Source organism: Ranitomeya variabilis, chromosome 1 (genome assembly GCF_051348905.1).
Source record: "Ranitomeya variabilis isolate aRanVar5 chromosome 1, aRanVar5.hap1, whole genome shotgun sequence".
Classification (NCBI taxonomy): domain Eukaryota; kingdom Metazoa; phylum Chordata; class Amphibia; order Anura; family Dendrobatidae; genus Ranitomeya; species Ranitomeya variabilis.
In genome coordinates this window covers 788341403-788367678 of record NC_135232.1, presented here as the reverse complement: position 1 = coordinate 788367678, position 26276 = coordinate 788341403, and the positions used below count along the sequence as shown (strand labels likewise).

Here is a 26276-nt window from a genome sequence, read left to right as displayed (position 1 = left end):
GAGAAATGTTCTTCTTTCTTCTCTTGGACTGATATTTCACTCTCAGTTCATGGCTAAAAATGATAAAATCTGTATTTGGCGCATAGAATTTTCAATGACAGTTAGTGCTTTTAAAATCATATGGAGGGGAGGAAAGTTTAGAGTGAGATACAGCTGCAAGTTCTCTTAAAATGACAGTTACATTTCTCCATAGAACTTTATAAGTATTTTCTATCTATCTCAATAATGGAAAAATTTGTTTTCACTGAAGACAATTTTTGGTTGTAAATAGTGATGAGCAAATACATTTGGCACTATTCATTATTCGCACGAATAGTACAGTATTCGGGCTATTCGTTACTCGGCTGGTAATTAGGTATTCACCTTGTTATATTCGAGTGACCCGCCCAGCATGTTTGGTGCTTTATTTGCAGCCAATGAACATGCTGGGCCGGCATACCAATTACTGTAATGCTGGCGCCATCTTGTGCATATGGAGCGCCCCCACGTAGTTGGGCAATGGGGTACTCGGTACCGGGTCTATCTCTCTCTCGATTCTGGGGATGTCACAGTGGCCCGACCCAGTCCGTGGCCCTTTGAGGGGTGCCCAATTAAAGGTGTAGTTTGTCTGGTGTTCGTTACACCACCTGTGGTACTCGGTCAGGGTGACCGACACTGCTTAGGGGTCCGCTGGGGTGATGTTATGGCAGCTAGATGGTATACCTTCCCACAGGTGAAGTAGGTCCCCAGGGCTTCCCAGATGTGTAGGTGGTGATGGTGGACGATGTAAGGCGCAGTGAATAACGAGGACACAAAGGTTGCCGTCTCTTTACCTTTTACTGAAGACTTCGGTGTCCACATTCCAGAGTACCGTTCACAGGGCAGGCAGAATCCGGCCTGTCCGAAGGCACATCCAGAGTTCCCTTACTCAGGTAGAAATCAGTAGCCTTCTTACTAGTGCCTGTGTGTTGTAGTACCTCCCTGCTGAGCACCACGGGATAGTCCTCACAACTTTCTTGGATGTTTCTGATCTTCTCTCTCTCTGTCCCCCAGTTTGTATTGATAGGAAAACCCGTATGACGGGGTAGGCCTGGAGCTTATTTATAGGGACCCTAGTGTCGCCCCTCTCCCACAATTTGCCTCCGTGTCTTCTTAGGTATTAAGGTCGGGCAGCCAACTTGGAATTGACTGTCCTGCCAGTCTCTGAAGTAATACGTAGAGTCAATTACTCCCTCGGTGTTCCGGCCACCGGCTACGCGCCTCAGAAGGAGGCTGACGATCTTGGGGCAGAACTCCTCCCGGTATTATCTCCTTGTGCTGTGACTTCGTTTCTCACTCTCCACAATACACTTCGCTTCGTGTCATTTCTTAGGATGCTGCCGCAATGGGTGAAGGCGCAGCTCCGTAATGTTCTATCTCGTGCTTGGCCTCTGTCAGGATCCCACCCCTGACAGGGACCCTCTGTCTGCAGCTCAGATGTTCCTCCTTCTCCCCCTGTCTGCCTGACAGGTCCTCTCTGGGTCGAACCCAGGTAGCTTCTCTCTTACTTCCTATCCAACCCACCAGTTTTACCCGGGTGTGAGGCGTGCCCTAATAGATAGAAGCAAGGCTCCCCCTGGTGGACTGGAGTGTGAAGTGCAGTGTGTGACTTGTGATTCCTGATCAGGTGAACTCCTTTTGTACCATCAGACGTAATATCACTCCCCCTGGTGGGAGAGCGACATTACTGCAATGACCAGGACTCTGGGGTGCTGCACTTATTAAAGCCGTATCAGCATAAGGAGAGCGTAGTTTAAGTGTAGAGAAAGTGAAAGTAGTGTAAGGAGAGTGATGGGAGTTTATACAGAGCATTTATTCATTCCAAAAAGCTCTTTTAAGAGCTGAAGATTGTGAAGAGATTACTTAACTCATCTTTGCAAGTACATGCTGCAGATCTCCACTGTGTTGTATAGTAGTTAGTATTAGGAACAGACTGTGGGATTAGGGTGAAATAGGGAGGATTTCATCCACTACCAAAATATAAAAATGAGCTATTTGTGGAGGGAAATAATATTAGGTAGTACCAGCATATACAAAACCATTTTTTTGGGAGCTGCATAATATTCCTGTGTAGCGGCCTATAATTTTTTTTTACTACAAAATACTATTCCTAAGTGGCAGTGCCCGCAAGCGCAGGGCAATAGGGTACTCGGTACCGGGTCCCTCTGTCTCGGTTCTGGGGATGTCACGGTGGCCCGACCCGGTCCGTGGCCCTGCTAAGGGGCGCCCAATTAAAGGTGTAGATGGTGATGGTGTAGGTCGCAGTAAATAACGAGGACACAGGGTTGCAGTCTCTTTACCTTTTACTGTAGACTTCGGTATCCACAATCCAGAGCACTGCTAACAGGGCTAGCTGAGGCCGGCCGGTCCGAAGGCACATCCAGAGTTCCCTTTGCAGGTAGAAATCAGTAGCCTTCCTACTAGCAACTGTGTGTTGTAGTACCTCCCTGCTGAGCACCACGGGATAGTCCTCACAAAACTTGTATCTGTCTCTGATGTTCTCTCTCTCCGTCCCCCAGATGATATGGCTAGGACACACCCGTATGAAGGGGGTAGGCATGGAGTTAGTTTATAGGGACCCTAGAGACGCCCCTCTCCCACACTTGCCTCCGTTGTCTTCGTAGGTGTAAAGGGTGGACAGCCAACTTGGAATTAGCTGCCCCTGCCGCTATCTGGAATAATGCGTGTAGTCAGTACTCCCTCGGTGTCCGGCCACCGGCTACGCGCCTCAGAAGGATGTTGCCACGATCTTAGGGCACGACTCCTCCTGGTATTATCTCCTAGTGCTGTGATCTCGCTTCTCACTTCTCCACAATATACTCCGCTTCTTGTCCTTTCTTAGGAAACTGCAGCGATGCAGTGCATGTGCAGCTCCGTAACGATCTATCTGTGCTAGGCCGCTGTCAGGATCCCACACCCGACAGGTCCTCCCTGGAACTCTCCCAGGCTGCTTTCTGACCTAACTTCCTATCCAACCCCCAGTTTTACCCGAGTGTGAGGAGTGGCCTAATACATAGGACCTTTTGCTCCCCCTGGTGGCCGGAGTGTGAAGTGTAGTGTGTGACTGTGATACCTGGTCAGGTGAACTCTTTTAGGACAATCAGACGTACCATCACTCTCCCTAGTGGCAGATCGACAATACTGCATGACCAGGACTCTGGGGCGCTGCAGCAGCATATAGTAACATCCATTTTAAAATCTAATTGCTAAAAAATATCCCTCGTCTATTGCTTAAAATACATAATATTTAGCTAGAAGTTGTGCGACTGGCACAATCTGGTTAGAGATAACCTTACGTGACAATTTAGCAAGGGCAATAATCTTCATTAGTCCAAATTTGGAGTGTATCAGCAAGCCGATTTAAAAAAAAAATCATAATTTTCTATTGGTTTAAAAATAGTATATCTTTATCCAGCAGTTGTGTCACTGGCGCAATCTGGGTAGAGATAATCTTATGTGACAATTTAGCAGGGGTAATAATCTTTATTACACCGCATTTGGAGTGTGTCAGCAAGACAATTGAAAAAAGATCATAATTTTCTATTGGTTTAAAAAAGAGCGTTTCTTTATCTAGCAGTTGTGCGAATGGCGCAAAGCCTGCTGTTGCTGTTGCTAGATACAGTGAATTTGTAAATAATACCTTTGTAAGGGTACTTGTGAAAAATAAAGCCAGTATTTTTTGGTTTCATAAGCATACGCATTCAAGATGACAAAGGGTGATGTTAAGGGACGTGGATGTGGTGGTGCCTGCCAAGGCCGTGTGACAGATCCAAAGGTGACTGTATCTCGTTCTAGATTCCTGTCAAAATGTTGTCAGCACGCTACACCACTGACGAGCCCAGACAAATGAGAGGATGTTTTGGGTTGGATGGCAGATAAAGGCTCCAGTGTGTTGGAGAAGTTCAATTCATGTCTGAAGAGGTGAAGGATAATCTTGAGATACAGTTGCCATCAGGTCAGCCTCAAATCGCAACTCACAAGGAGAATCAGATTGAGGAATTGAAAGACAATGCAGTCGATGATGAGGCCACTCATCCAATCTATTATTATTATTATTTATTTATATAGCACCATTAATTCCATGGTGCTGTACATGAGAAAGTGGTTACATACAGAGTTATAGATATCATTTACAGTAAACAAATTTACAATGACAGACTGGTACAGAGGGGAGAGGACCCTGTCCTTGTGGACTTACATTCTGCGGGATAATGGGGAGGAGACAGAAGGTCAGGGGTACAGCAGCTCTGGTGGTGGTGAGGCGGCAGCTCGGCTGGTGGTGAGGCGGCAGCTCGGCTGGTGGTGAGGCGGCAGCTCGGGTAGTGGTGAGACAGCTGCTTGGGTAGTGGTGAGACAGCAGCTCGGGCGGTGGTGAGGTGGCAGAATGTTATTGCAGGCAGTAGACTTTCCTGAAGAGATGGGTTTTCAGGTTCTGTCTGAAGGATCCGAGGGTGGTGGATAATCGGACGTGTTGAGGGGTGGGATACCAGAGGATGTGGGATATTCGGGAGAAATTTTGGAGGCGGTTGTGTGAGGAATGAATAAGTGTGGAGGAGATTAGGAGGTCTTGGGAGTATCAGAGATTACATGAGGGAAGATATTGGGAGATTAGTTCAGAGATATAAGGAGGGGACAGATTGTGGATGGCTTTGTAGATCAGTGTTAGTAGTTTGAACTGGATTCATTGGGGAATTAGGAGCCAATAGAGGGATTTGCAGAGGGGAGTAGTGAGAAGAGAGGTGGATTAGCCGGGCAGCAGAGTTGAGGACAGACTGGAGTGGTGCAAGAGAGTTAGCGGGGAAGCCACAGAAGAGGGTGTTGCAGTAGTCGAGGTGGAAGATGATGAGGGCCTACACAAGAGTATTAGTAGATTGCAGGCTGAGGAAGGGACAGATTCTGGCAATATTTTTGAGTTGGAGGCGACAGGAGGTGTCAAGAATTTGGACGTGCGGTTTGAAGGACAGGGCAAAGTTGAGAGTTACCCCGAGGCAGCGGATTTCAGGTGCGGGAGAGAGCGTGATGTTGTTTACCATAATAGATAGATCAGGTAGGGGGATGTGGCATGGTGGCATGCCTAGCGAGCACAGCAGTGCAGAGAGGTATGGATCCATAGCAGGAAAAAAGGCAAGAAGAGGTAGTGGTTTGCCCAGAGGTAGAACTTGGTCAACTGTTCCACAGAGCCCCCCCACTCGGCTAGATATCAGGCCAAGGGTGCGTTGTTCCCCTGTATGGCAGTTTTTTCTGCAAGTCCTTCAGACAAAACAATTGTAATTTGCAGCATCTGCCAAACCTAGCTGAGGAGAGGCAAGAATAGTGCCAAACTGAGCAGCATCAGCATGCAAAAGTATATTATGAGCATCTGTCTATCTGTCTCTGTCTATTAAAATGTTCACTGCAGAGTCTGAAAGAGGAAGCTTTGAATGACAAGGAGTTGGCTATGGAGCAAGATTGTACAGTGGCTGATACCATGCAGCGCAGCCTCACACAGCATTCTCAGACCATTGGGTGATAACGAGGAACAGAAGAAGGAGGATGAGGAAGAGGAGGAACAGGATTTTTTGCTCTGCTTTACAGAGGGGACTCCCAATCCAAGCTTCATGCCTGTCCAGCCTGGATGGCCTGAAGAGGAGGAGAAGGAGGAGACTATGTGTCATGAGGAGGAGAGGATGTTTTGTTTTCTTCCTGGTGAGGACACTGAATGCTTGACTCTTTGTAGTCCGCCACACATGGCAGAGTTCATGTCCAGATGCCTTTCCCAAGGCCCTCATGTTAATGACATTTTGTCTACTATGAAATACTGGCTTTGCACCTTTCTTGGCCCACAGTACAGCCTACAGAAATTTGCTTCTCTAATGTCGGAGACAGATGTGCCATTTTCAGTGCATGCATGTCAGAGAGCCGTAGTGGAAAATTTTCTCAAAAGATTATCCTCAGACAACGCTGGTGGCAGAGGAACCAGCTCTTTTCGCCCACAAGGATTACAGGGGAGGGCCATAAACACCAGGTGCAACTCAGGGGGGAGGGGGAAATGTCCTCCAACTGGGCCATTTTCATTAGACTGTCCCATCAGTAAGGGCTATCTGTGGGTGTAACTATGACGAGGAGAGAGAAGTTGACCAAGATAGTGAAGGACTACTTAAGTGACCATACCAGCATCCTTCCTGATTCTTCAGTGCCCTTTAACTATTGGTTGTCCAAGCTACACACTTGGCCGACCTCTCCTTGTACGTCTTGGAGGTGCAGCCATGCCCTGCCATGAGTGTGTTGCCTGAGCTGGTTTTTAGTTTGGCAGGTGCAGTCATAACTGATATGAGCACTAGAGATGAGCGGTGTTCGTGTCGAACTGTTTGCCAATTTCAAATTCGAGCTGTTTTGGGCGGTGTTGGAGTCGTTCGACGAACCCGAACAATTTGCTTAAAATTCGGCTGTTCAAGTTTCTGTTTAATAACTGTTCGTTCACCCAAAGCCTAGCTTGATTTGCACATTAAAACTGTTTATCATTGTTAATGGACTGTTTCCGTGTATAGTAGGCAGGGGATAGATCTGTGCTGAAATAACGCCGATCTCCTTTTTTTTTCCCTTTCCCGCATTTACAGAGGGGTGGTGCAGTCTCTCAGCCTATCAGCAGTGCGCACACACACAGCAATGTGCATGTGATGCACACAAGCAAGGGGATGTGTCATTGGCTGTGTATGTCACAAGTCCTTGCCCTATAAGAACCAGCCATTTGCCCTGTCGCCACCATTTCCTCACTGCTGCAGCTTAGTGTTAGACGGCACCGCTGTTTCTGTGGCCGCTATACAGACAAAGAGTGTTTTTTTGGAGCGAATTGTCAGAGAGATAGGTTTAGGGAGTCGGGAGGAGTCGGGACTTGTTGTAATATCAGCCCTTTTCAGGTTAGGTTATAGCTAGTGTTGAGCATTCCGATACCGCAAGTATCGGGTATCGGCCGATATTTGCTGTATCAGAATTCCGATACCGAGATCTGATACTTTTGTGGTATCGGGTATCGGTATCGAAACAACATTAATGTGTAAAATAAAGAATTAAAATAAAAAATATTGCTATACTCACCTCTCCGACGCAGCCTGGACTTCAGCGAGGGAACCGGCAGCGTTGTTTGCTTAAAATTCACGCTTTAACTTCCTTACTTGAAGTCCCGGCTTATGATTGGTCGCGCGCCGCCCATGTGACCGCGACGCGACCAATCACAGCAAGCCGTGATGTAATTTTAGGTCCTTCAGGATTTTAAATTTACGTTCCGGCGTTGTGATTGGTTGCGTCGCGGTCACATGGGCGACGCGACCAATCACAAGCCGTGACGTCACGGGAGGCAGGAAACGCGCGCATTTTAAGTGCTGTTCAAGTGTTAGTCACAGCATTTGGTGTAATCTAGCTCAGCCAATCTTTTTGGGCTAGTAGCATTGTCTGATAGTCATCTGAGTAGCCCACCTGTGACGCTAGTTACACCGCCTGTGTATCTCAATTTTTACTGCATCTAACCCAGTAAATCGTTTTGGGGTTTTGGGCTTAGAAGCAGTGTCTGCACGTCAGCAGAGTAGCCCGCCTTTGAAGCTAGCTACACCGCCTGTGTATCTCAATTTAAACTGCATCTAACCCAGGAAATCATTTTGGGGTTTTGGGCTTAGTAGCAGTGTCAGCACGTCAGCAGAGTAGCCCGCCTGTGAAGCTAGCTACACCGCCTGTGTATCTCAATTTTTACTGCATCTAACCCAGTAAATCGTTTTGGGGTGTTGCGCTTAGTAGTGTCAAGGTGAAAATATATATATATCTTTATACTCTTTTTGTACTGCTATACTTTTATACTGTGAAACAATAAGTTTTTCCTATGCTTGCAGATATAACTATTTAAGATGGCTACCAATATTCACCTTTACCCTAGTTTTCGTCTCTGAAGGAAAAAGTATCGTTTCTCCTGAAATTGAAACTTCTGGAATGCGAGGAACGGAGGATTCACAAGGACACAGCAAGACAAATCAGAAAGGACTGAATATTAGAGATATACTGCTTAAACCCCGCCTATTGCATTCTTTTTTTTGTAGAACAATAGTACTGTGTTTTTGAGAATAAAGTTAGTTGCTGTACTGCTTCTGACAGATGTGGATGCGGGACATCAGCTAAAATTGAATCAGCTGCGTGTCTGAATCATTTTTACTCGGTACCAGATGCCCTACACACACTATAATTTGGAATGACTGGTGAATGAGGGTATATTGTCGTTACGACCCCGACAATTTGGAGCCCAACGGGGGGCATGGCCAGCGATCCGAGACCCCCTGGACCCATGCCTGGATGTCTGTGGATGATACCCGTAGTGGCTGACCTCGAGGACTGATCACCCTCCAAACACGGTAAGTGGCGATCATATACATTGTATGTGTCACACTTGCTAGTGTCTCAGCCGTTATTGGTTTGTCTGTGGTCTCCTTGGGTCTGGGGAGTGACCGGTCAAGTGGTGAGACCGAACGCGATCCTGTGCCACGCTCTAAACCAGCAACTGAGAGACGTCGCATCCTGCTCGTCCTCGTGTACACCACACCTCCTCCACCGGTCATTGTACTCTGTTCAACCACCCTACCCATGACTATTGTCTAGTAGTGAAGTGGAGTGATAAATTGAACAAGTTGTAGATTGTGGGGCGGCTGAGAGAAAGGGATAGGAGACGCAGCCTCTGTGATATTGTACTGACAGGTAACTAAGACGTTCCGAGAGGGGACCACCTGTACTGACAGGTAACTAAGACGTTCCGAGAGGGGACCACCTGTACTGACAGGTAACTAAGACGTTCCGAGAGGGGACCACCTGTACTGACAGGTAACTAAGACGTTCCGAGAGGGGACCACCTGTACTGACAGGTAACTAAGACGTTCCGAGAGGGGACCACCTATATTTCAGTGGAGGGGTTCTCATTACGAGGCTGCCTCCCAACGGTTGGAATATCGTGGCAGGATAGTCTGTAATCACTGTTGTTCAGGTTAGGGACAGACAGGAAACATTGAGCGTGAGGCTCTTTTCCTAGTACGTCGAATGTGAGGCTCCGTACTATATATATAGAACACAGTGTTGATATCGCTGCTAGTGGTCTACTGCAGAAGGCCATAGTATTCTGTGAGTCATGTTGCGTCTTTTAAAGCAGAAGAAGTCCGTGCCCCACAAGTTAGATGAGGATGCCGTGGAAGTCAAGACAATAGTAGAGTCACGGGAGGGCAAGAAGGCAGTCAAGAATGTTGAGAGGTTGTACAAACATGTAGGATTGCCCTCGTCAGGGAGATTGCAGCCGTCTATGTGGCACTATCTCATAAAAGGGGCATGTTGAAGGATAAAGGATTGTTAGAACAAGCACAAGCTCATCTGCGAGTTGCGCGAGGCTTGAAGAATGAAGGATGGAAAGAGGTTGATAGAGAGGGAGGATCAGAGGATGCAGAACCTGTGTTTGGTTATAAAATGCCTTTGAACTGTGATCCTGCAGATTGTAAAATGGCCGCCGTGCCACTGATGATGAACACACAGTCCCAGCCACTGCCCTATAATGGCGTCGGGATGAGCTCTCCAGAAGCGTGGGTGTGTCCTGCTTGTGGTGTGCAGAATCCAATCTGGGTGGAAACCTGCCGTGTGTGTGGGGCGGGCCATCCTCAGGGTTCCACCCAGACCATGGACGGAAGTGGGGCACGCCACACTTCCTCCGGCGGCCATCTTGGTGCACCCGGAATTCATCCTCAGCCACTATGTCCGCTGCTGACACCTTCCGGCGAGTACTATCAGGGACCACCCTTCCTGAGAAACCTCCGGCACCGACCGATGCTGTTCCCACCTCTAATGTTCCCGTTTCCACTCCGGTCTCAGGGTCTAGTCTTCCGGCGCAACCCACTGTGATATTTGTAAACACGCCAGCTCAGGGTCCCTTTACCCTCGATGCCCTGACCGGCAGTGCGGCCTTCCAGTCAGCAATGCGTATGAGACGCCAAGTTTTCGGAGATGATGAAGGATCGGAAGACCCAGACAATCAGGCCGCTACAATTTCCCCCGCCCCACCGCCACTACTATTAGGTCCGTTTGAATCTCCCCGGCCCGAAAGGAGCCCGCGATCTACCCCTTTCAACAAACCCTCTAATCTACCTCATAACCCTGAAGTTTGGTTCCCCTGTCATTCACGCTACTACATCACACCTCACGGTTCCCAGGTTCTTTTCTCAGTGGGGTATGGGGATATAATTACCCACCAGGTAGGAGCCATAGTGAATCCAGCCAACTCTACCCTGTCACATAGAGGTGGTTTGGCCCAACAGATAGCCAAAAAGGGAGGCCCGGTTATAACCCAAGAGTGTCAGGCCTATCTTGTCGCTTATGGCCCCCTGCGGCCGGGAGATGCTATGTCCACCCAAGGGAGGAATTTGCCCTGCGATATAGTGTTACACACTGCAGGCCCTATATATGATCATAGGACACCCGAGCACTGCTGAACAATGTTGCAGACCGCCTTGCAGACAGTGGTTATCTTTGCAGGACGGCTAGGGAGAGATACACTTCCTCGTAGAACTTTGGCTATACCATTGATATCTTCAGGACTCTTCGGATACCCACTGGGCCCTTGTATGAAGGAACATGTTGAAGTCATCAAGAATTGCCTCCAATCAACCCCAAATCTCGATTTGCAAGAAGTTAGGATCGTCTGTTACCATGAGTCTGGAATAGACGGCATTATACCCCTGGTAGCTGAATATATGGTGCCACTAATGCACACAGGTATAAAGCCTCTGGATGGGACAACGCCCACAGCGCCCCCAACTGTCCTGAAGGATGAGTAGTGACACATGACGGAGAAGAAGAAGGGCTGAAGCTGAAGTACCAACTCTTCACTCCGGTACAAATTGATGCTATTGTTAACAAGTTACCTGACCCGGACAAATTTCCCATGCAGTATGTAAGGAAGCTGGAACAGACTAGGAGCATCTATGGGGCTACATGGTCTGATCTATCAGGCATCACTTCAATCAAAGCCTCCGAATACTTTCTCCCCACTATCATGAAGGAGTTAGACTCCACTAAGGCGGGACCTCTCAACAAGTTCAAGTCTGGAGAAGAGTTTATGGCACAACTCACGAAGTGGGCCCAGGACCGTCTTTCTGACGAAGCAGGATCAATACAGGATATACAACAAGAATCTGGTGAAGCTGTGGAGAAGTATGCTGCCAGACTAACTATGCAGTTTGAAGACTTGGGTTATTCAACTCATGTGAAGACGCAAGCAGCCTTGTTGGTTCGTGCTTTTATTGATGGTCTGGAGGATTCACTGAAGGATAAGGTCATGAAGCTTCGTCCTGAATTACCCGATGGTCCCCTAAAACAGGCCCTCACTGTTGTGAAGAGTTATCAGAAAATGCTTCAAAGGGAAGAAAAAGAAGCAGAAAAAGAAGCGCAAAAAGAAGCTCAGAAGGATAAAGGCAAGAAGAAACCAGCCATGTATATGGCAGAAGCCTCAGAAGTACCTGTTATGGTGTACCAAGCCCAGGATCGGTACAGATACCCATCCACAGGACCAAGAAGGCCCCAAAGCCGACACTACAGGGACAGACCAGATCGTGATGACCAAGGAAGACCTCTATGTTGGGAGTGTGGCAGCTTTAATCATATGAGAAGTGATTGTCCCCACAGGGAGCACCCTCAGAGACTTCTTCCTCCTCCACGCTCATGAAGTTCAGGCCAACCGGTGCCCACTTTCCCCGCCACCTGTACATCTTCGTCTTGCGGTACAGTGACCCTGGAAGTGGACAACCAACCTCTCAAGTTTCTAGTGGACACTGGGGCGGCCACCTCTGTTATCTCCTCACCTCAGCTGCCTCCTACTATCTCCCTGTCATCAGATTTTCTCACGTGTATCGGAGTAGAAGGTCAACAAACCTCATCACCACTCACTGTTCCGGTCCCAGCTGGCCCATTTTCTGGTGTCTTTGCCAAATTTCTGGTGTCTGAAACCTGCCCCGTCAACCTTCTAGGAGCCGACCTCCTTCAAAGGCTACGTGCTACCATCACCTTCGGTGATCAAGGGATGGAACTGCAATTACAAGACCCTGCCTCACAACAAGGCATTGAAGATCGTTGTGTTCTTAAGGCCTTTCCTTTGATGATGATGACACTGCAACTGACGCCTCCCCCGTACTTACCTGACCTACCTACCGCTTTGTGGTCCAACGGACCTGAAGACGTGAGTCTACTCAAAGTGCCTCCAGTGAAAGTCCACCTCAAACCTGGGCACCCGTACCCCAGACTACCTCAGTATCCACTTAAGGCTGCCCAAGAACGGAGCCTTGGAGTTCAGATTACCTCCCTCCTGCGTTCTGGAGTGCTAATTAGGTGTGTCTCACCCTGTAACACACCCCTGTTTCCAGTAAAGAAGAAGACAGCCCCCGGGGACCCTCCGAAGTACAGACTTGTACAGGACCTCAGAGCAGTCAATTCAGCCACCATCTTGGAAACTCCTGTGGTACCCAACCCAAACATCTTGCTCTCCCAAGTGCCTACTTCTGCAACACTTTTCACCGTCATTGACCTGGCCAATGCCTTCTTCATTGTCCCCCTTCATGAAGACTCACAGTTCTTATTTGCTTTCACGTTCCAAGGAACTCAGCTGACCTGGACCAGGACACCACAGGGTGCCCAGAACTCTCCTAACCAGTTCACTCAGGCTATGAAGATGATTCTGGACCCATGGATATTGGGAAATCTTCACGTCACGCTTCTCCAGTATGTTGATGACCTACTCCTCTGTGGAACTGAAGAAAATCTGTTTGCTGCTTCTGAGTCCTTACTCCTCTTCCTCCACTCTGCCAACTGCAAAGTCTCAAAGGCCAAGGTCCAGTGGTGCAAAGAGAAAGTTGTCTTCCTCGGACACTGCATCTCTCAAGGCTCGAGACATCTCACCGAGGACAGAAAACATGCCATCGAGGACATCCCTTATCCGAAGACGTACTCTGCTATGCAGTCTTTCCTAGGACTCATTACCTACTGCAGACAGTGGATTCCGGATGCTTCAAGACTCATGCAACCCTTGTATGACTGTCTCAAAACTGGAGAACCAGATTGGGAACATGCTGAAAATCCGTATATCTATGCTCAGCAAAAGGACTGTTTTCTGGCTCTCAAGGAAGCTGTTGTCAGTGCCCCTGCTCTGGGTCTTCCTGACTACACTCAGCCGTTCCACCTCTTTGTTTCAGAGTCTGAAGGATATGCCTCTAGAGTGCTAGCACAGAAACGTGTTGATCGTTTCCGTCCTCTGGCCTACTACTCAGCCAGACTAGACCCTGTTGCCAGAACTGCTCCATCCTGTCTCAAGGCTGTACATGCGGCCCATGTTCTCCTGGACAAGTCTGCTGACATAGCACTTGGTCATGACTTGGTCATTCAAGCTGAACATGATCTCTCTGCCATCCTTCAACAAACATCTCCTAAGCATCTGACGAGCCAAAGACATCTCAGGCTTCAGTGCTCTTTACTTCTGCCTTCCAACATCACTTTCCAGAAATGTACTACTATCAACCCAGCCACTTTGCTTCCACATTCTAGGGGGGAGTTACCTGAATGGTATAAGGACTTACCAGACTGGAGATCACCCGGTGACCCACATGACTGTGTAAAAGCACTGGAACAAGAAATCTCTGCACCACAGAATGTGGTAACTCAGGAACTTCTCAACCCTGACTTGCAACTACGGACTGATGGATCCCGATTTGCAGACTCTTATGGCAAGTTCCACACTGGATATGCTGTCACCACTGACACAGAAGTCCTTCTGGCTGAAGCCTTACCACCTCACCTGTCAGCTCAGGAAGCTGAACTTGTGGCCCTACAACAAGCATGTTACCTAGCAGAAGGGAAAACGGCCAATGTCTACACCGACTCAAGATACGGCCATGGAATCTGCCACGATTTTGGATGCCTATGGAAGTCCCGAGGGTTCATTACGGCTACAGGAACCCCTGTTAAACATGCACTAAGGATAAAAGCCCTGATGGAGGCACTGGAGCTCCCCGCACAGATTGCGGTGATCAAAGTTAAAGCTCATGGGAAAGTCAACTCGAAGGAAACTAGAGGAAATCATTTAGCAGACCAAGCTGCCAAAGCTGCTGCCATAAAGAATGTCTCAGCAAAGTGGGAAGAAGAAGAAACAGCACCTGAAAAACCATATTGGAAAGACACTGTTACACCTGTGATGCCTGTGCTTACTAGAGCACAAACAAAAGGACAAGCAACCAAAGAAGCTGCCCAAGCCGAAGAAGAACGAAACTTTGAGAAGTCCGAACCCCGAAGAAAGAAGAGAGAGTTGATAGAAGACATGGAAATGGAATACCCTGCCACCGGATCTGTCTGGAAGCCAGCTCGACCACCTGAAGAAAGACTGTGGGAAGAACAAAAGTTGACCTCTAAAGAAGAAAGAAGACAGTGGGAAGCTGCAGGAGCCATTCATGGGAATCGTAGTTCGGCCGGACAATACCAATTTCCCAGACTCTATAAGGTGGATGGGAAACCCTGTCTACCCAAAAGAATGTATCCAGCCGTTGCAGCATGGGCTCATGGATCAACTCATCGAGGAAAGAACCAAGCACTAGCCTGTATCAAGAAGCTCTACTGGGCCCCAGGAATCTCTACCACTGTCACAGCCTACTCAAGAGCCTGCCCAGTCTGTGCCATCTGTAACCCAACAGCAACCGCCAAGGTTCCACTTCAGCATCTTGCCAAACCAGACTACCCTTGGCAGAGAATCCAGGTCAATCATATTCAGATGCCCAAGTCAGGAAAGTATGAGTACGTCCTGGTGGCCGTGGATATGTTCTCAGGATGGCCTGAAGCCTACCCAGTGACTAACATGACTGCCAAGACTACAGCTAAGAAACTCATCACTGAAATTTCGTGCAGATTTGGAATTCCCGAAGTTGTTGAATCAGATCAAGGCCCAGCCTTCACTGCCAATGTCTACGAGGAATTGTGGCACATGTTAGGGACAGATCTGGGTCTACACACCCCTTATCACCCCTCCAGTTCAGCCAAAGTTGAAAGAATGAACTCCACAATTAAGACCCAGTTGCTTAAAATGAGCCAGGACCACCCACTCCCATGGCCAGATTTGCTCCCCGTGGTCCTATACCATATCAGACACACCCCACAGGGAAAACACGGCCTGACTCCCTTTGAGATTCTTTTTGGTGCTCCACCTAAAATAGGAGATATTAGGCCCCAAGAGTTGTCTGAGACAAATGATAAAGTTGTACAATTTGTGATTGCATTGTCTAAAGAACTGTCTAACACCCACCCTACAGTCTCTGCTTCTCTTCCAGAATCCACAGGTGACGTGGTCCATGACTTTGTGCCAGGAGACCTGGTGTATGTGAAAAAGTTTGTGCGCAGAGACTGTCTTCAGCCAAGATTTGAAGGACCCCACACGGTGATCCTGGTTACTCCCACTGCAGTAAAACTTGAAGGAAAGAGCACCTGGATCCACGCCTCACACTGTAAAAGAGACCGAACCAGTGTTTAGTCACAGTAGTGACTGAAGGGAAATGTTGCTGTTGTTTTTGATCTCGGGGCTGGGGGCCATCCTCGCCCCTACCTCTTCGGCCCCTATTGTAAATAAGAATTCTGGTCCCACTATTCTCTGGGTAAACCTGACAGCCCCGGTAAATATCTGGCGATTTGATTTCTGCGATGTAGTCAAGTGCCCCGAGACTGGACGGGTGATAGAGGGAACCATCCAGTTTTATATGTGTGTTACCAGACAATACAACAATAATTGTCATTATTGGACAGATGCTGCCTGGAGTACAGGGGATGATTGGGGATATAAACCTAGCAAAGCCACGTTCCCTAAGGATGGGACGGGTAGGAGTCTTCGTGAAAGAATGCATCTAACAGCTCTTCTGCAACCACTTAGGGGCTGTAAATGGGGTAAAAGCTGTCACCCCCTCCTCCTAAATCTTGAAAACCCCCAATCTGCTGATCTGCAGACGTTTGTACTGGGAAGACATTATAATGATGTATTTAGTAGTGGATATTATGGGAACTTAGGCCACATACAGCTCCGGGATATTAATTCCAAACCAACCAAGGCCCCTGTTACCAGTACAGCTAAAATAGGCCCAGGTGAGCGTTTGCAAAATGTAGTTAATGAAGTGATCCCCATTCCAGGTCTTAGTTGGCAAGAAGTTTTCTCCATAGAAACCCAACCAGCCCCAAGGAAAAACCTATGGTTAGAATGGGTGAGATACAATGTAAGAGTCCAGAACATCTCTGTAGGATGTATTGCTTGTGCTGCTGCGAATACACACCTATACACACATGCATTGCTTTTTCCTGATGACAACACCACTGCCTGTGTCATGAATCTGTTGAAAGGTCTGAAGCCCACTGATTGCCCAGATTATGTCCCACTAATTCATGAGAAACCCAAACTAAAGGTTCCAGGAGAAGTAACCGTATTAGCTGACAATTACACCTGTTATAAATCCCATGACACCACAGGTACACCAGTAGGGATCTTCGAGACAGGTTTCTGCAGAGAGAACAGTTCTTTAGATACTGACTTGCTAATTAAACATACACAATATATGTATGACATTTATTGGTTATGTGGAGATGGTAAGCTCCATCCTAGGTTGCCTAATGCCTGGATGGGCCAATGCACCCTTGTTAAACTAGCCATGCAGTTCAAGATTTTACCTTGGGATCCAAAGATACCTGATGAACCTACCAGAAAGAGGAGAAACCTTGATCAGCTCCACATGAGTTATGAAGAAGATCCACTGGTATATATTGATGCCATTGGAGTGCCAAGGGGGGTGCCTGACCAGTTTAAAGCCCAGAACCAAATTTATGCCGGCTTTGCTTCTATAATCCCACAGGTGCAGATTAATAAAAATGTTGATTGGATCAATTACATATATTATAGTGAACAAAGGTTTGTCAATTTCAGCCAAGATGCCTTTCAGGGTATAGTTGAGGAATTGGGCCCTAACACTAGAATGACTCTCCAAAACCGACTAGCCCTTGATATGATTTTAGCTGAGAAAGGAGGAGTTTGTGGGATGGTAGGAGAAGAATGTTGTACCTATATCCCTCAGAACACTGGAGTAAATGGAAAAACCATGATAGCCCTCAAAAAGATAACTGGGTTAGCAGCAGAATTGAAAACTAATGCTGGAGTAGACACATCTTTCTTTTCCGGCTGGTTGGGTGGGCTCAAGGGATTCCTTCAACAGGCCTGTCTGGTACTGATTACCCTCCTTATAATTGGATCGATAATTCTCTGTTGTGTTATTCCCTTGTACAAAAAGGTTATTGCCAAGGCAACTCCGACTGGCATTTTCCTCAATCAAGAAGTAGACCCACCAGAGTATGATGGTACTGATCCAGGGGAGATCTCTAAGTATGTCCCCCTCAAGAGAGTAGACAAAACCCCCTATTCTCAGATGATACTAAGAGATTTAGTCTAGGGACAGTGGGAGAACTCCATGTGAGGTTAGTGAAGGGTTCAGCTGCCTGGAGGCCTCTCGCTGGCGGAGAGTTTGAGGTGTCTGGATGAAGAAATCCACCTCCCCTTTTCCCATCACATGGACAGTCTCAAAGGATCTTTCTTTAAGGGAAAAACTTAGTGTTTAGGGGGGATTGTCAAGGTGAAAATATATATATCTTTATACTCTTTTTGTACTGCTATACTTTTATACTGTGAAACAATAAGTTTTTCCTATGCTTGCAGATATAACTATTTAAGATGGCTACCAATATTCACCTTTACCCTAGTTTTCGTCTCTGAAGGAAAAAGTATCGTTTCTCCTGAAATTGAAACTTCTGGAATGCGAGGAACGGAGGATTCGCAAGGACACAGCAAGACAAATCAGAAAGGACTGAATATTAGACATATACTGCTTAAACCCCGCCTATTGCATTCTTTTTTTTGTAGAACAATAGTACTGTGTTTTTGAGAATAAAGGTAGTTGCTGTACTGCTTCTGACAGATGTGGATGCGGGACATCAGCTAAAATTGAATCAGCTGCGTGTCTGAATCATTTTTACTCGGTACCAGATGCCCTACACACACTATAATTTGGAATGACTGGTGAATGAGGGTATATTGTCGTTACGACCCCGACAGTAGCAGTGTCTGCACGTCAGCAGAGTAGCCCGCCTGTGAAGCTAGCTACACCGCCTGTGTATCTCAATTTTTACTGCATCTAACCCAGTAAATCATTTTGGGGTTTGGGGCTTAGTAGCAGTGTCTGCACGTCAGCGGAGTAGCCCACCTGTGAAGCTAGCTACACCGCCTGTGTATCTCAATTTTTACTGCATCTAACCCAGGAAATCGTTTTGGGATTTTGTGCTTAGTAGCAGTGTCTGCACGTCAGCAGAGTAGCCCGCCTGTGAAGCTAGCTACACAGCCTGTGTATCTCAATTTTTACTGCATCTAACCCAGGAAATCGTTTTGGGGTTTTGGGCCTAGGAGCAGTGTCTGCACGTCAGCAGAGTAGCCCACCTGTGAAACAAACTATACCGCCTGTGTATCTCAATTTTTACTGCATCTAATCCAGTTAATATTTTTGGGCCTAGGAGCAGTGTCTGCACGTCAGCAGAGTAGCCCGCTTGTGAAACTAACTATACGGCCTGTGTATCTCAATTTTTACTGCATCTAATCCAGTTAATAGTTTGGGGGTTTGGGCCTAGGAGCAGTGTCTGCACGTCAGCAGAGTAGCCTGCCTGTGAAACTAACTACACCGCCTGTGTATGTCAATTTTTACTGCATCTTATCCAGTTAATAGTTTTGGGGTTTTGGGCCTAGGAGCAGTGTCTGCACGTCAGCAGAGTAGCCCGCCTGTGAAACTAACTACACCGCCTGTCTTTCTCAATTTTTACTGCATCTAACCCAGTAAATCGTTTTGGGTTTTTGGGCTTAGTAGCAGTGTTTGCACGTCAGCAGAGTAGCCCGCCTGTGAAGCTAGCTACACCGCCTGTGTATCTCAATTTTTACTGCATCTAACCCAGGAAATCGTTTTGGGATTTTGTGCTTAGTAGCAGTGTCTGCACGTCAGCAGAGTAGCCCACCTGTGAAACGAACTATACCGATTGTGTATCTCAATTTTTACTGCATCTAATCCAGTTAATAGTTTTGGGGTTTGGGGCCTAGGAGCATTGTCTGCACGTCAGCAGAGTAGCCCACCTGTGAAACAAACTATACCGCCTGTGTATCTCAATTTTTACTGCATCTAATCCAGTTAATATTTTTGGGCCTAGGAGCAGTGTTTGCATGTCAGCAGAGTAGCCCACTTGTGAAACTAACTATACCGCCTGTGTATCTCAATTTTTACTGCATCTAATCCAGTTAATAGTTTTGGGGTTTTGGGCCTAGGAGCAGTGTCTGCACATCACCAGAGTAGCCCACCTGTGAAACTAACTACACCACCTGTGTATCTCTATTTTCACTGCATCTAATCCAGTTAACAGTTTTGGGCCTAGGAGCAGTGTCTGCACGTCAGCAGCGTAGCCCGCTTGTGAAACTAACTATACCGCCTGTGTATCTCAATTTTTACTGCATCTAATCCAGTTAATAGTTTTGGGGTTTGGGGCTTAGCAGCAGTGTCTGCACGTCAGCAGAGTAGCACGCCTGTGAAACTAACTACACCGCCTGTGTATGTAAATTTTTACTGCATCTAACCCAGTAAATCGTTTTGGGGTGTTGGGCTTAGCAGCAGTGTCTGCACGTCAGCAGAGTAGCCCGCCTGTGAAGCTAGCTACACCGCCTGTGTATCTCAATTTTTACTGCATCTAACCCAGGAAATCGTTTTGGGATTTTGGGTTTAGTAGCAGTGTCTGCATATCAGTGGAGTAGCCCGCCTGTGAAACGAACTATACCGCCTGTGTATCTCAATTTTTACTGCATCTAATCCAGTTAATAGTTTTGGGGTTTTGGGCCTAGGAGCAGTGTCTGCACGTCAGCAGATTAGCCCACCTGTGAAACAAACTATACCGCCTGTGTATCTCAATTTTTACTGCATCTAATCCAGTTAATAGTTTTGGGCCTAGGAGCAGTGTTTACAGTACCATGTACACCTATGGAAAACCAAATCCGCTGTGCCCATGGTGCGGAAAATTTAGTGCGGAAACGCTGCGTTGTATTTTCCGCAGCATGTCAATTCTTTGTGCGGATTCCGCAGCGCTTTACACTTGTTCCTCAATAGGAATCCGCAGGTGAAATCCGCACACAAAAACACTGGAAATCCGTTGTAAATCCGCAGGTAAAACACAGTGCCTTTTACTTGCAGATTTTTCAAAAATCGTGCGGAAAAATCTCACACGAATCCACAATGTGGGCACATAGCCTTAGGGTTAGGGTTGGAATTAGAGTTACTGGTTGGAATTAGGGCTAGGGTTGGAAATAGGGTTAAGATTAGGCTTGTGGTTAGGGTTACGGATAGGGTTAGGGGTGTGTTGGGGTTACAGTTGTGGTTAGGGTTGGGATTAGGGTTAGGGTTGGGATTAGGGTTAGGATTAGTTTAGGATTAGGGTTACGGGTGTGTTGGGGTTAGGGGTGTGTTGGGGTTAGGGTTGTGATTAGGGTTATGGCTACAGTTGGGATTAGGGTTAGGGGTGTGTTGGGGTTAGTGTTGAAGTTAGAATTGAGGGGTTTCCACTGTTTAGGCACATCTGGGGTCTCCAAACGCAACATGGCGCCACCATTGATTCCAGCCAATCTTGCGTTCAAAAAGTCAAATGGTGCTCCCTCCCTTCCAAACCCCGACGTGTGCCCAAACAGTGGTTTACCCCCACATATGGGGTATCAGCGTATTCATAACAAACTGGGCAACAAATATTGGGGTCCAATTTCTCCTGTTACCCTTGTGAAAATAAAAAATTGCTTGCTAAAACATCCTTATTGAGGAAAGAAAAATGATTTTTTATTTTCACAGCTCTGCGTTGTAAACTTCTGTGAAGCACTTGGGGGTTGAACGTGCTCACCACACATCTAGATAAGTTCCTTGGGGGGTCTAGTTTCCAAAATGGGGTCACTTGTGGGGGGTTTCTACTGTTTAGACACATCAGGGGCTCTGCAAACGTAACATGATGCCCGCAGACCATTCCATCAAAGTCTGCATTCCAAAACGTCACTACTTCCCTTCCGATCCCCGGCATGTGCCCAAACAGTGGTTTACCCCCACATATGGGGTATCAGCGTACTCAGGAGAAACTGGACAACAACTTTTGGGTCAAATTTCTCCTGTTACCCTTGGGAAAATTAAAAAATTCTGGGCTAAAAAATATTTTTGAGGAAAGGAAACACATTTATTATTTTCACGGCTCTGCGTTATAAAATTCTGTGAAGCACTTGGGGGTTCAAAGTGCTCACCACACATCTAGATAAGTTACCTTGGGGGTCTAGTTTCCAAAATGGGGTCACTTGTGGGGAGTTCCTACTGTTTAGGCACATCAGGGGCTCTGCAAACGCAACCTGACGCCCGCAGAGCATTCCATCAAAGTCTGCATTTCAAAACATCACTACTTCCCTTCCGAACCCCGACGTGTGCCAAAACAGTGGTTTACCCCCACATATGGGGTATCAGCGTACTCAGGAGAAACTGGACAACAACTTTTGGGGTCCAAATTCTCCTGTTACCCTTGGGAAAATAAAAAATTGTGGGCTAAAATAATTTTTTGAGAAAAGAAAAATTATTTTTTATTTTCATGGCTCTGCGTTATACACTTCTGTGAAGCACTTGGGGGTTCAAAGTGCTCACCACACATCTAGATTAGTTCCATTGGAGGTCTAGTTTCCAAAATGGGGTCACTTGTGGGGGAGCTCTAATGTTTAGGCACACAGGGGCTCTCCAAACGCGACATGGTGTCCGCTAATGATTGGAGCTAATTTTCCATTCAAAAGCCAAATGGCGTGCCTTCCCTTCCGAGCCCTGCCGTGCGCCCAAACAGTGGTTTACCCCCACATATGGGGTATGATCGTACTCAGGACAAACTGGACAACAACATTTGTGGTCCAATTTCTCCTATTACCCTTGGGAAAATAAAAAATTCCGGGCTAAAAATCATTTTTGAGGAAAGAAAAATTATTTTTTATTTTCACGGCTCTGCGTTATAAACTTCTGTGAAGCACCTGGGGGTTTTAAGTGCTCACTATGCATCTAGATAAGTTCCTTGGGGGGTCTAGTTTCCAAAATGGGGTCACTTGTAGGGGAGCTCCAATGTTTAGGCACACAGGGGCTCTCCAAACGCAACATGGTGTCCGCTAACGTTTGGAGCTAATTTTCCATTCAAAAAGTCAAATGGCGCGCCTCCCCTTCCAAGTCTTGCTGTGCACCCAAACAGTGATTTACCCCCACATATGAGGTATCGGCGTACTCAGGAGAAATTTCCCAACAAATTTTAGGATCCATTTTATCCTGTTGCCCATGTGAAAATGAAAAAATTGAGGCTAAAAGAAATTTTGGGTGAAAAAAAAGTACTTTTTCATTTTTACGGATCAATTTGTGAAGCACCTGAGGGTTTAAAGTGCTCACTATGCTTCTAGATAAGTTCCTTGGGGGGTCTAGTTTCCAAAATGGGGTCACTTGTGGGGGAGCTCCAATGTTTAGGCACACAGGGGCTCTCCAAACGTGACATGGTGTCCGCTAGCGATGGAGATAATTTTTCATTCAAAAAGTCAAATGGCGCTCCTTCCCTTCCGAGCCTTACCATGTGCCCAAACAGTGGTTTACCCCCACATATGAGGTATCAGCGTACTCAGGACAAATTGATCAACAACGTTCGTGGTCCAGTTTCTCCTTTTACCCTTGGGAAAATAAAAAAAATGTTGCTAAAAGATCATTTTTGTGACTAAAAAGTTAAATGTTCATTTTTTCCTTCCATGTTGCTTCTGCTGCTGTGAAACACCTGAAGGGTTAATAAACTTCTTGAATGTGGTTTTGAGCACCTTGAGGGGTGCAGTTTTTAGAATGGTGTCACTTTGGGGTATTTTCAGCTATATAGAACCCTCAAAATGACTTTAAATGTGAGGTGGTCCCTAAAAAAAATGGTTTTGTAAATTTTGTTGTAAAAATGAGAAATCACTGGTCATATTTTAACCCTTATAACTTCCTAGCAAAAAAAAAATTTGTTTCCAAAATTGTGCTGATGTAAAGTAGACATGTGGGAAATGTTATTTATTAACTATTTTGTGTCACATAACTCTCTGGTTTAACAGAATAAAAATTAAAAATGTGAAAATTGTGAAATTTTCAAAATTTTTGCCAAATTTCCGTTTTTTTCACAAATAAACTCAGAAATTATCGACCTAAATTTACCAATAACATGAAGCCCAATGTGTCACGAAAAAACAGTCTCAGAATCGCTAGGATCCGTTGAAGCGTTCCTGAGTTATTACCTCATAAAGGGACACTGGTCAGAATTGCAAAAAACGGCCAGGTCATTAAGGCCAAAATAGGCTGGGTCATGAAGGGGTTAATTGCAAAGTAAATCGTATAATACACACATTGGCAATAAATGCAAAGTAATAAACGGTGCATGTCAATCACAAGTATCCTATTGTATAACCTTAACTACATCAACTACTAAAAGAACTAAAAGAACTGAAAGAACGCCGCCAAAAGAAAATTCCGTATAAATTTCACCCTGTAAGCAATGTCCCCAAAACCACAGACCCTACTTCCAACGTGTATATTAAATTGTTATAGATTATAGAGTATGATGGGAGGAGTTCCATTTACCCCATATTTTCTCAAATTTATCTGGACATCCTCTATTCTGATATAATGTCCGTTCATACGGGATAATTGAGTTCACTAAATCCACCCAAGCTCTAAGGCTACGTTCACATTTGCGTTGTGCGCCGCAGCGTCGGCGCCGCAGCGCACAACGCAAACAAAAACGCGGCAAAACGCACGCTAAAACGCTGCGTTTTGCGCCGCATGCGTCGTTTTTGGCCGAAAGTTGGACGCAAAAAAAATGCAACTTGATGCGTTTCTTGCGTCCAACGCTTGCGGCCATGCGGCGCAAAACGCAGCACAACGCATGTCCATGCGCCCCCATGTTAAATATAGGGGCGCATGACGCATGCGGCGCCGCTGCGGCGCCCGACGCTGCGGCGCTGACCGCAAATGTGAACGTAGCCTAAGAGATGGGCAAGAACCACCCATCCATCACAGCGCCAGTACCTTTCGCGCCAGAAACAGTGTCTCTCGCAAAAAAAATCCCAGTGTGGTGGTCCCAAGCCTCCGCATCCCACACCCCAAATAAACAGGTCAATGGCTCAAGTGGGACAGGAATCAACAACAAGGATGTCAATAATGTCATCACCTCTTTCCAATAATGAGAGATAACGGGACATTTCCATATCATATGAATAAAATCCACATCACTTAAGTGACATCTCAGACAATCTGACGAATGGAGACGACCCATTTTAAAAAGACGAGTCGGGGTCAGATAGGATTAATATATAATGTATAGCTGAGTCATCCTATTGTTAATTGATGGGGAAACCTTAGTTGAAGATTCCAAAATGTCGTCCCATTCTTCCCCTAGTGTATCTGGAAGAAGCCCCTCCCTCCTCCTCTTAATAGAATCTATAGTAGATCCCTCTCCTATGGATAATAGATAAGTGTATAAAGAGGAGATAAGTCCTTGAGGACCTTGTGAATTGAGAATTCCTATCAATGGTAGAGATGAAATGGCTCGACCCATACCCATATTTCGCACGTGTGATTGAAAGGCTGATCTCAATTGTAGATAGCGGAAAAACTGGGATCTTGGGATGTTATAAGTATTTTGTAATTGTTCAAAGGAGGTAAAAAAAACCCTGGTTATGTATATTGCCTATTGAGAGAACACCGTGTGATATCCAAAATTCCTTGGATGGGTGGCCCAATAATCCCGGGAAATAACTGTTATTCCACAGTGGCATTTCTGCCACTATATCAACAAATTTAGTTATTTTTTTAATTTGACTCCATATTGATCTTGCCAACCGAAGCAAAGGTAGCAAACGGGGAACACCAACCCTCTCCATTTCCAAAAACCCCAATGGACAATCAATCCGAGCAGAATAAAGCAGATGGCTCTCTGAATTAGGGAGAGAATTAGAATTGTTGGGCATCCATTTATTTATCATTTTAACCTGCCCGGCCAGATAATATAAGTAGAAGTCTGGCAAAGCCGCTCCTCCCCCCTGCCTCGGTCTCTGCAGAGTAGATAGCCTAAGTTTAGGCCTACTTTTTCCCCATATAAAAGACGTGGTTAGGGAATTTAGAGTCGCAAAGAGGGATTTAGGTATTGGGACAGCACTGTGTTGAAGGCAGTAACTTAATTTGGGGAGCAGTATCATTTTGATCAAATTAATGCGACCAGCCACAGAGAGAGGGAGTTTATCCCAGGTAGTAAATTTGGACTTTACCAGATCTATTAATGGCTAAATATTAAATTGTAAATCAAATCTACTATGTTGAGACATATGGATTCCCAGATATTTGAAATTGGAGACAATGGGCAACGACGAGAGAGTTTCGAGACGTGACATTGGAATATGAGACAGAGGCATCAGGGCGGACTTATCCCAATTTATATAAAGACCAGAGAATTTGCTGAATTTGTCTATAATCGTTATTACTTTTGGTAGCGTATTGTTGTGGATTCTGTTTGTGGGCTCCCTCTGGTGGTTACTGCTGGTACTGGGTGACTTTGGTGGATTGCGGCCTCTGGGTTCCACCTGTCCATCAGAGGCTGGGTGTTTCCTATTTAGCCTGGCCTTTCTGTCATTCCTTTGCCGGCTATCAATGTATTCAGATGTGCTCAGTTTGGTTCCTGCCTACCTGCTCCCAGATCTTTCAGTATAAGCTAAGTGCTGATTTTCAGTTGTTTGGTTTTTTGTCCAGCTTGCTTATTATGTCTCTATGCTAGCTGGTAGCTCTAGTGGACTGAGGTTCTCCCCATGTGCCATGAGTTGGCACATGGGTTCTTGTAATCTCAGGATGGTTTTTTTGATTAGGGTTTTTTGCTGACCGCTCAGACCCCTTTTGTATCATTCTGCTTTCTAGTTTACAGCGGGCCTCAATTTGCTGAACCTATATATATCATCTCTATGTGTGTGCCTTCCTCTCATTTCACCGTCAATACATGTGGGGGGCAACTATACCTTTGGGGTTCATTCCTCTGGAGGCAAGTGAGGTCTTTATTTTCTCTGCAGTACTAGTTAGCTC

The 26276-nt window shown here is 46.3% G+C and overlaps 1 protein-coding gene across 1 annotated transcript in view; it reads right to left on the bottom strand.

The window, feature by feature from the left end:
- The window catches only part of LOC143784557 (beta-1,4-galactosyltransferase 1-like), a 570011-nt gene that overhangs the window by 334126 nt on the left and 209609 nt on the right, over positions 1-26276 (bottom strand). The gene's annotated exons all lie outside the window — the stretch shown is intronic.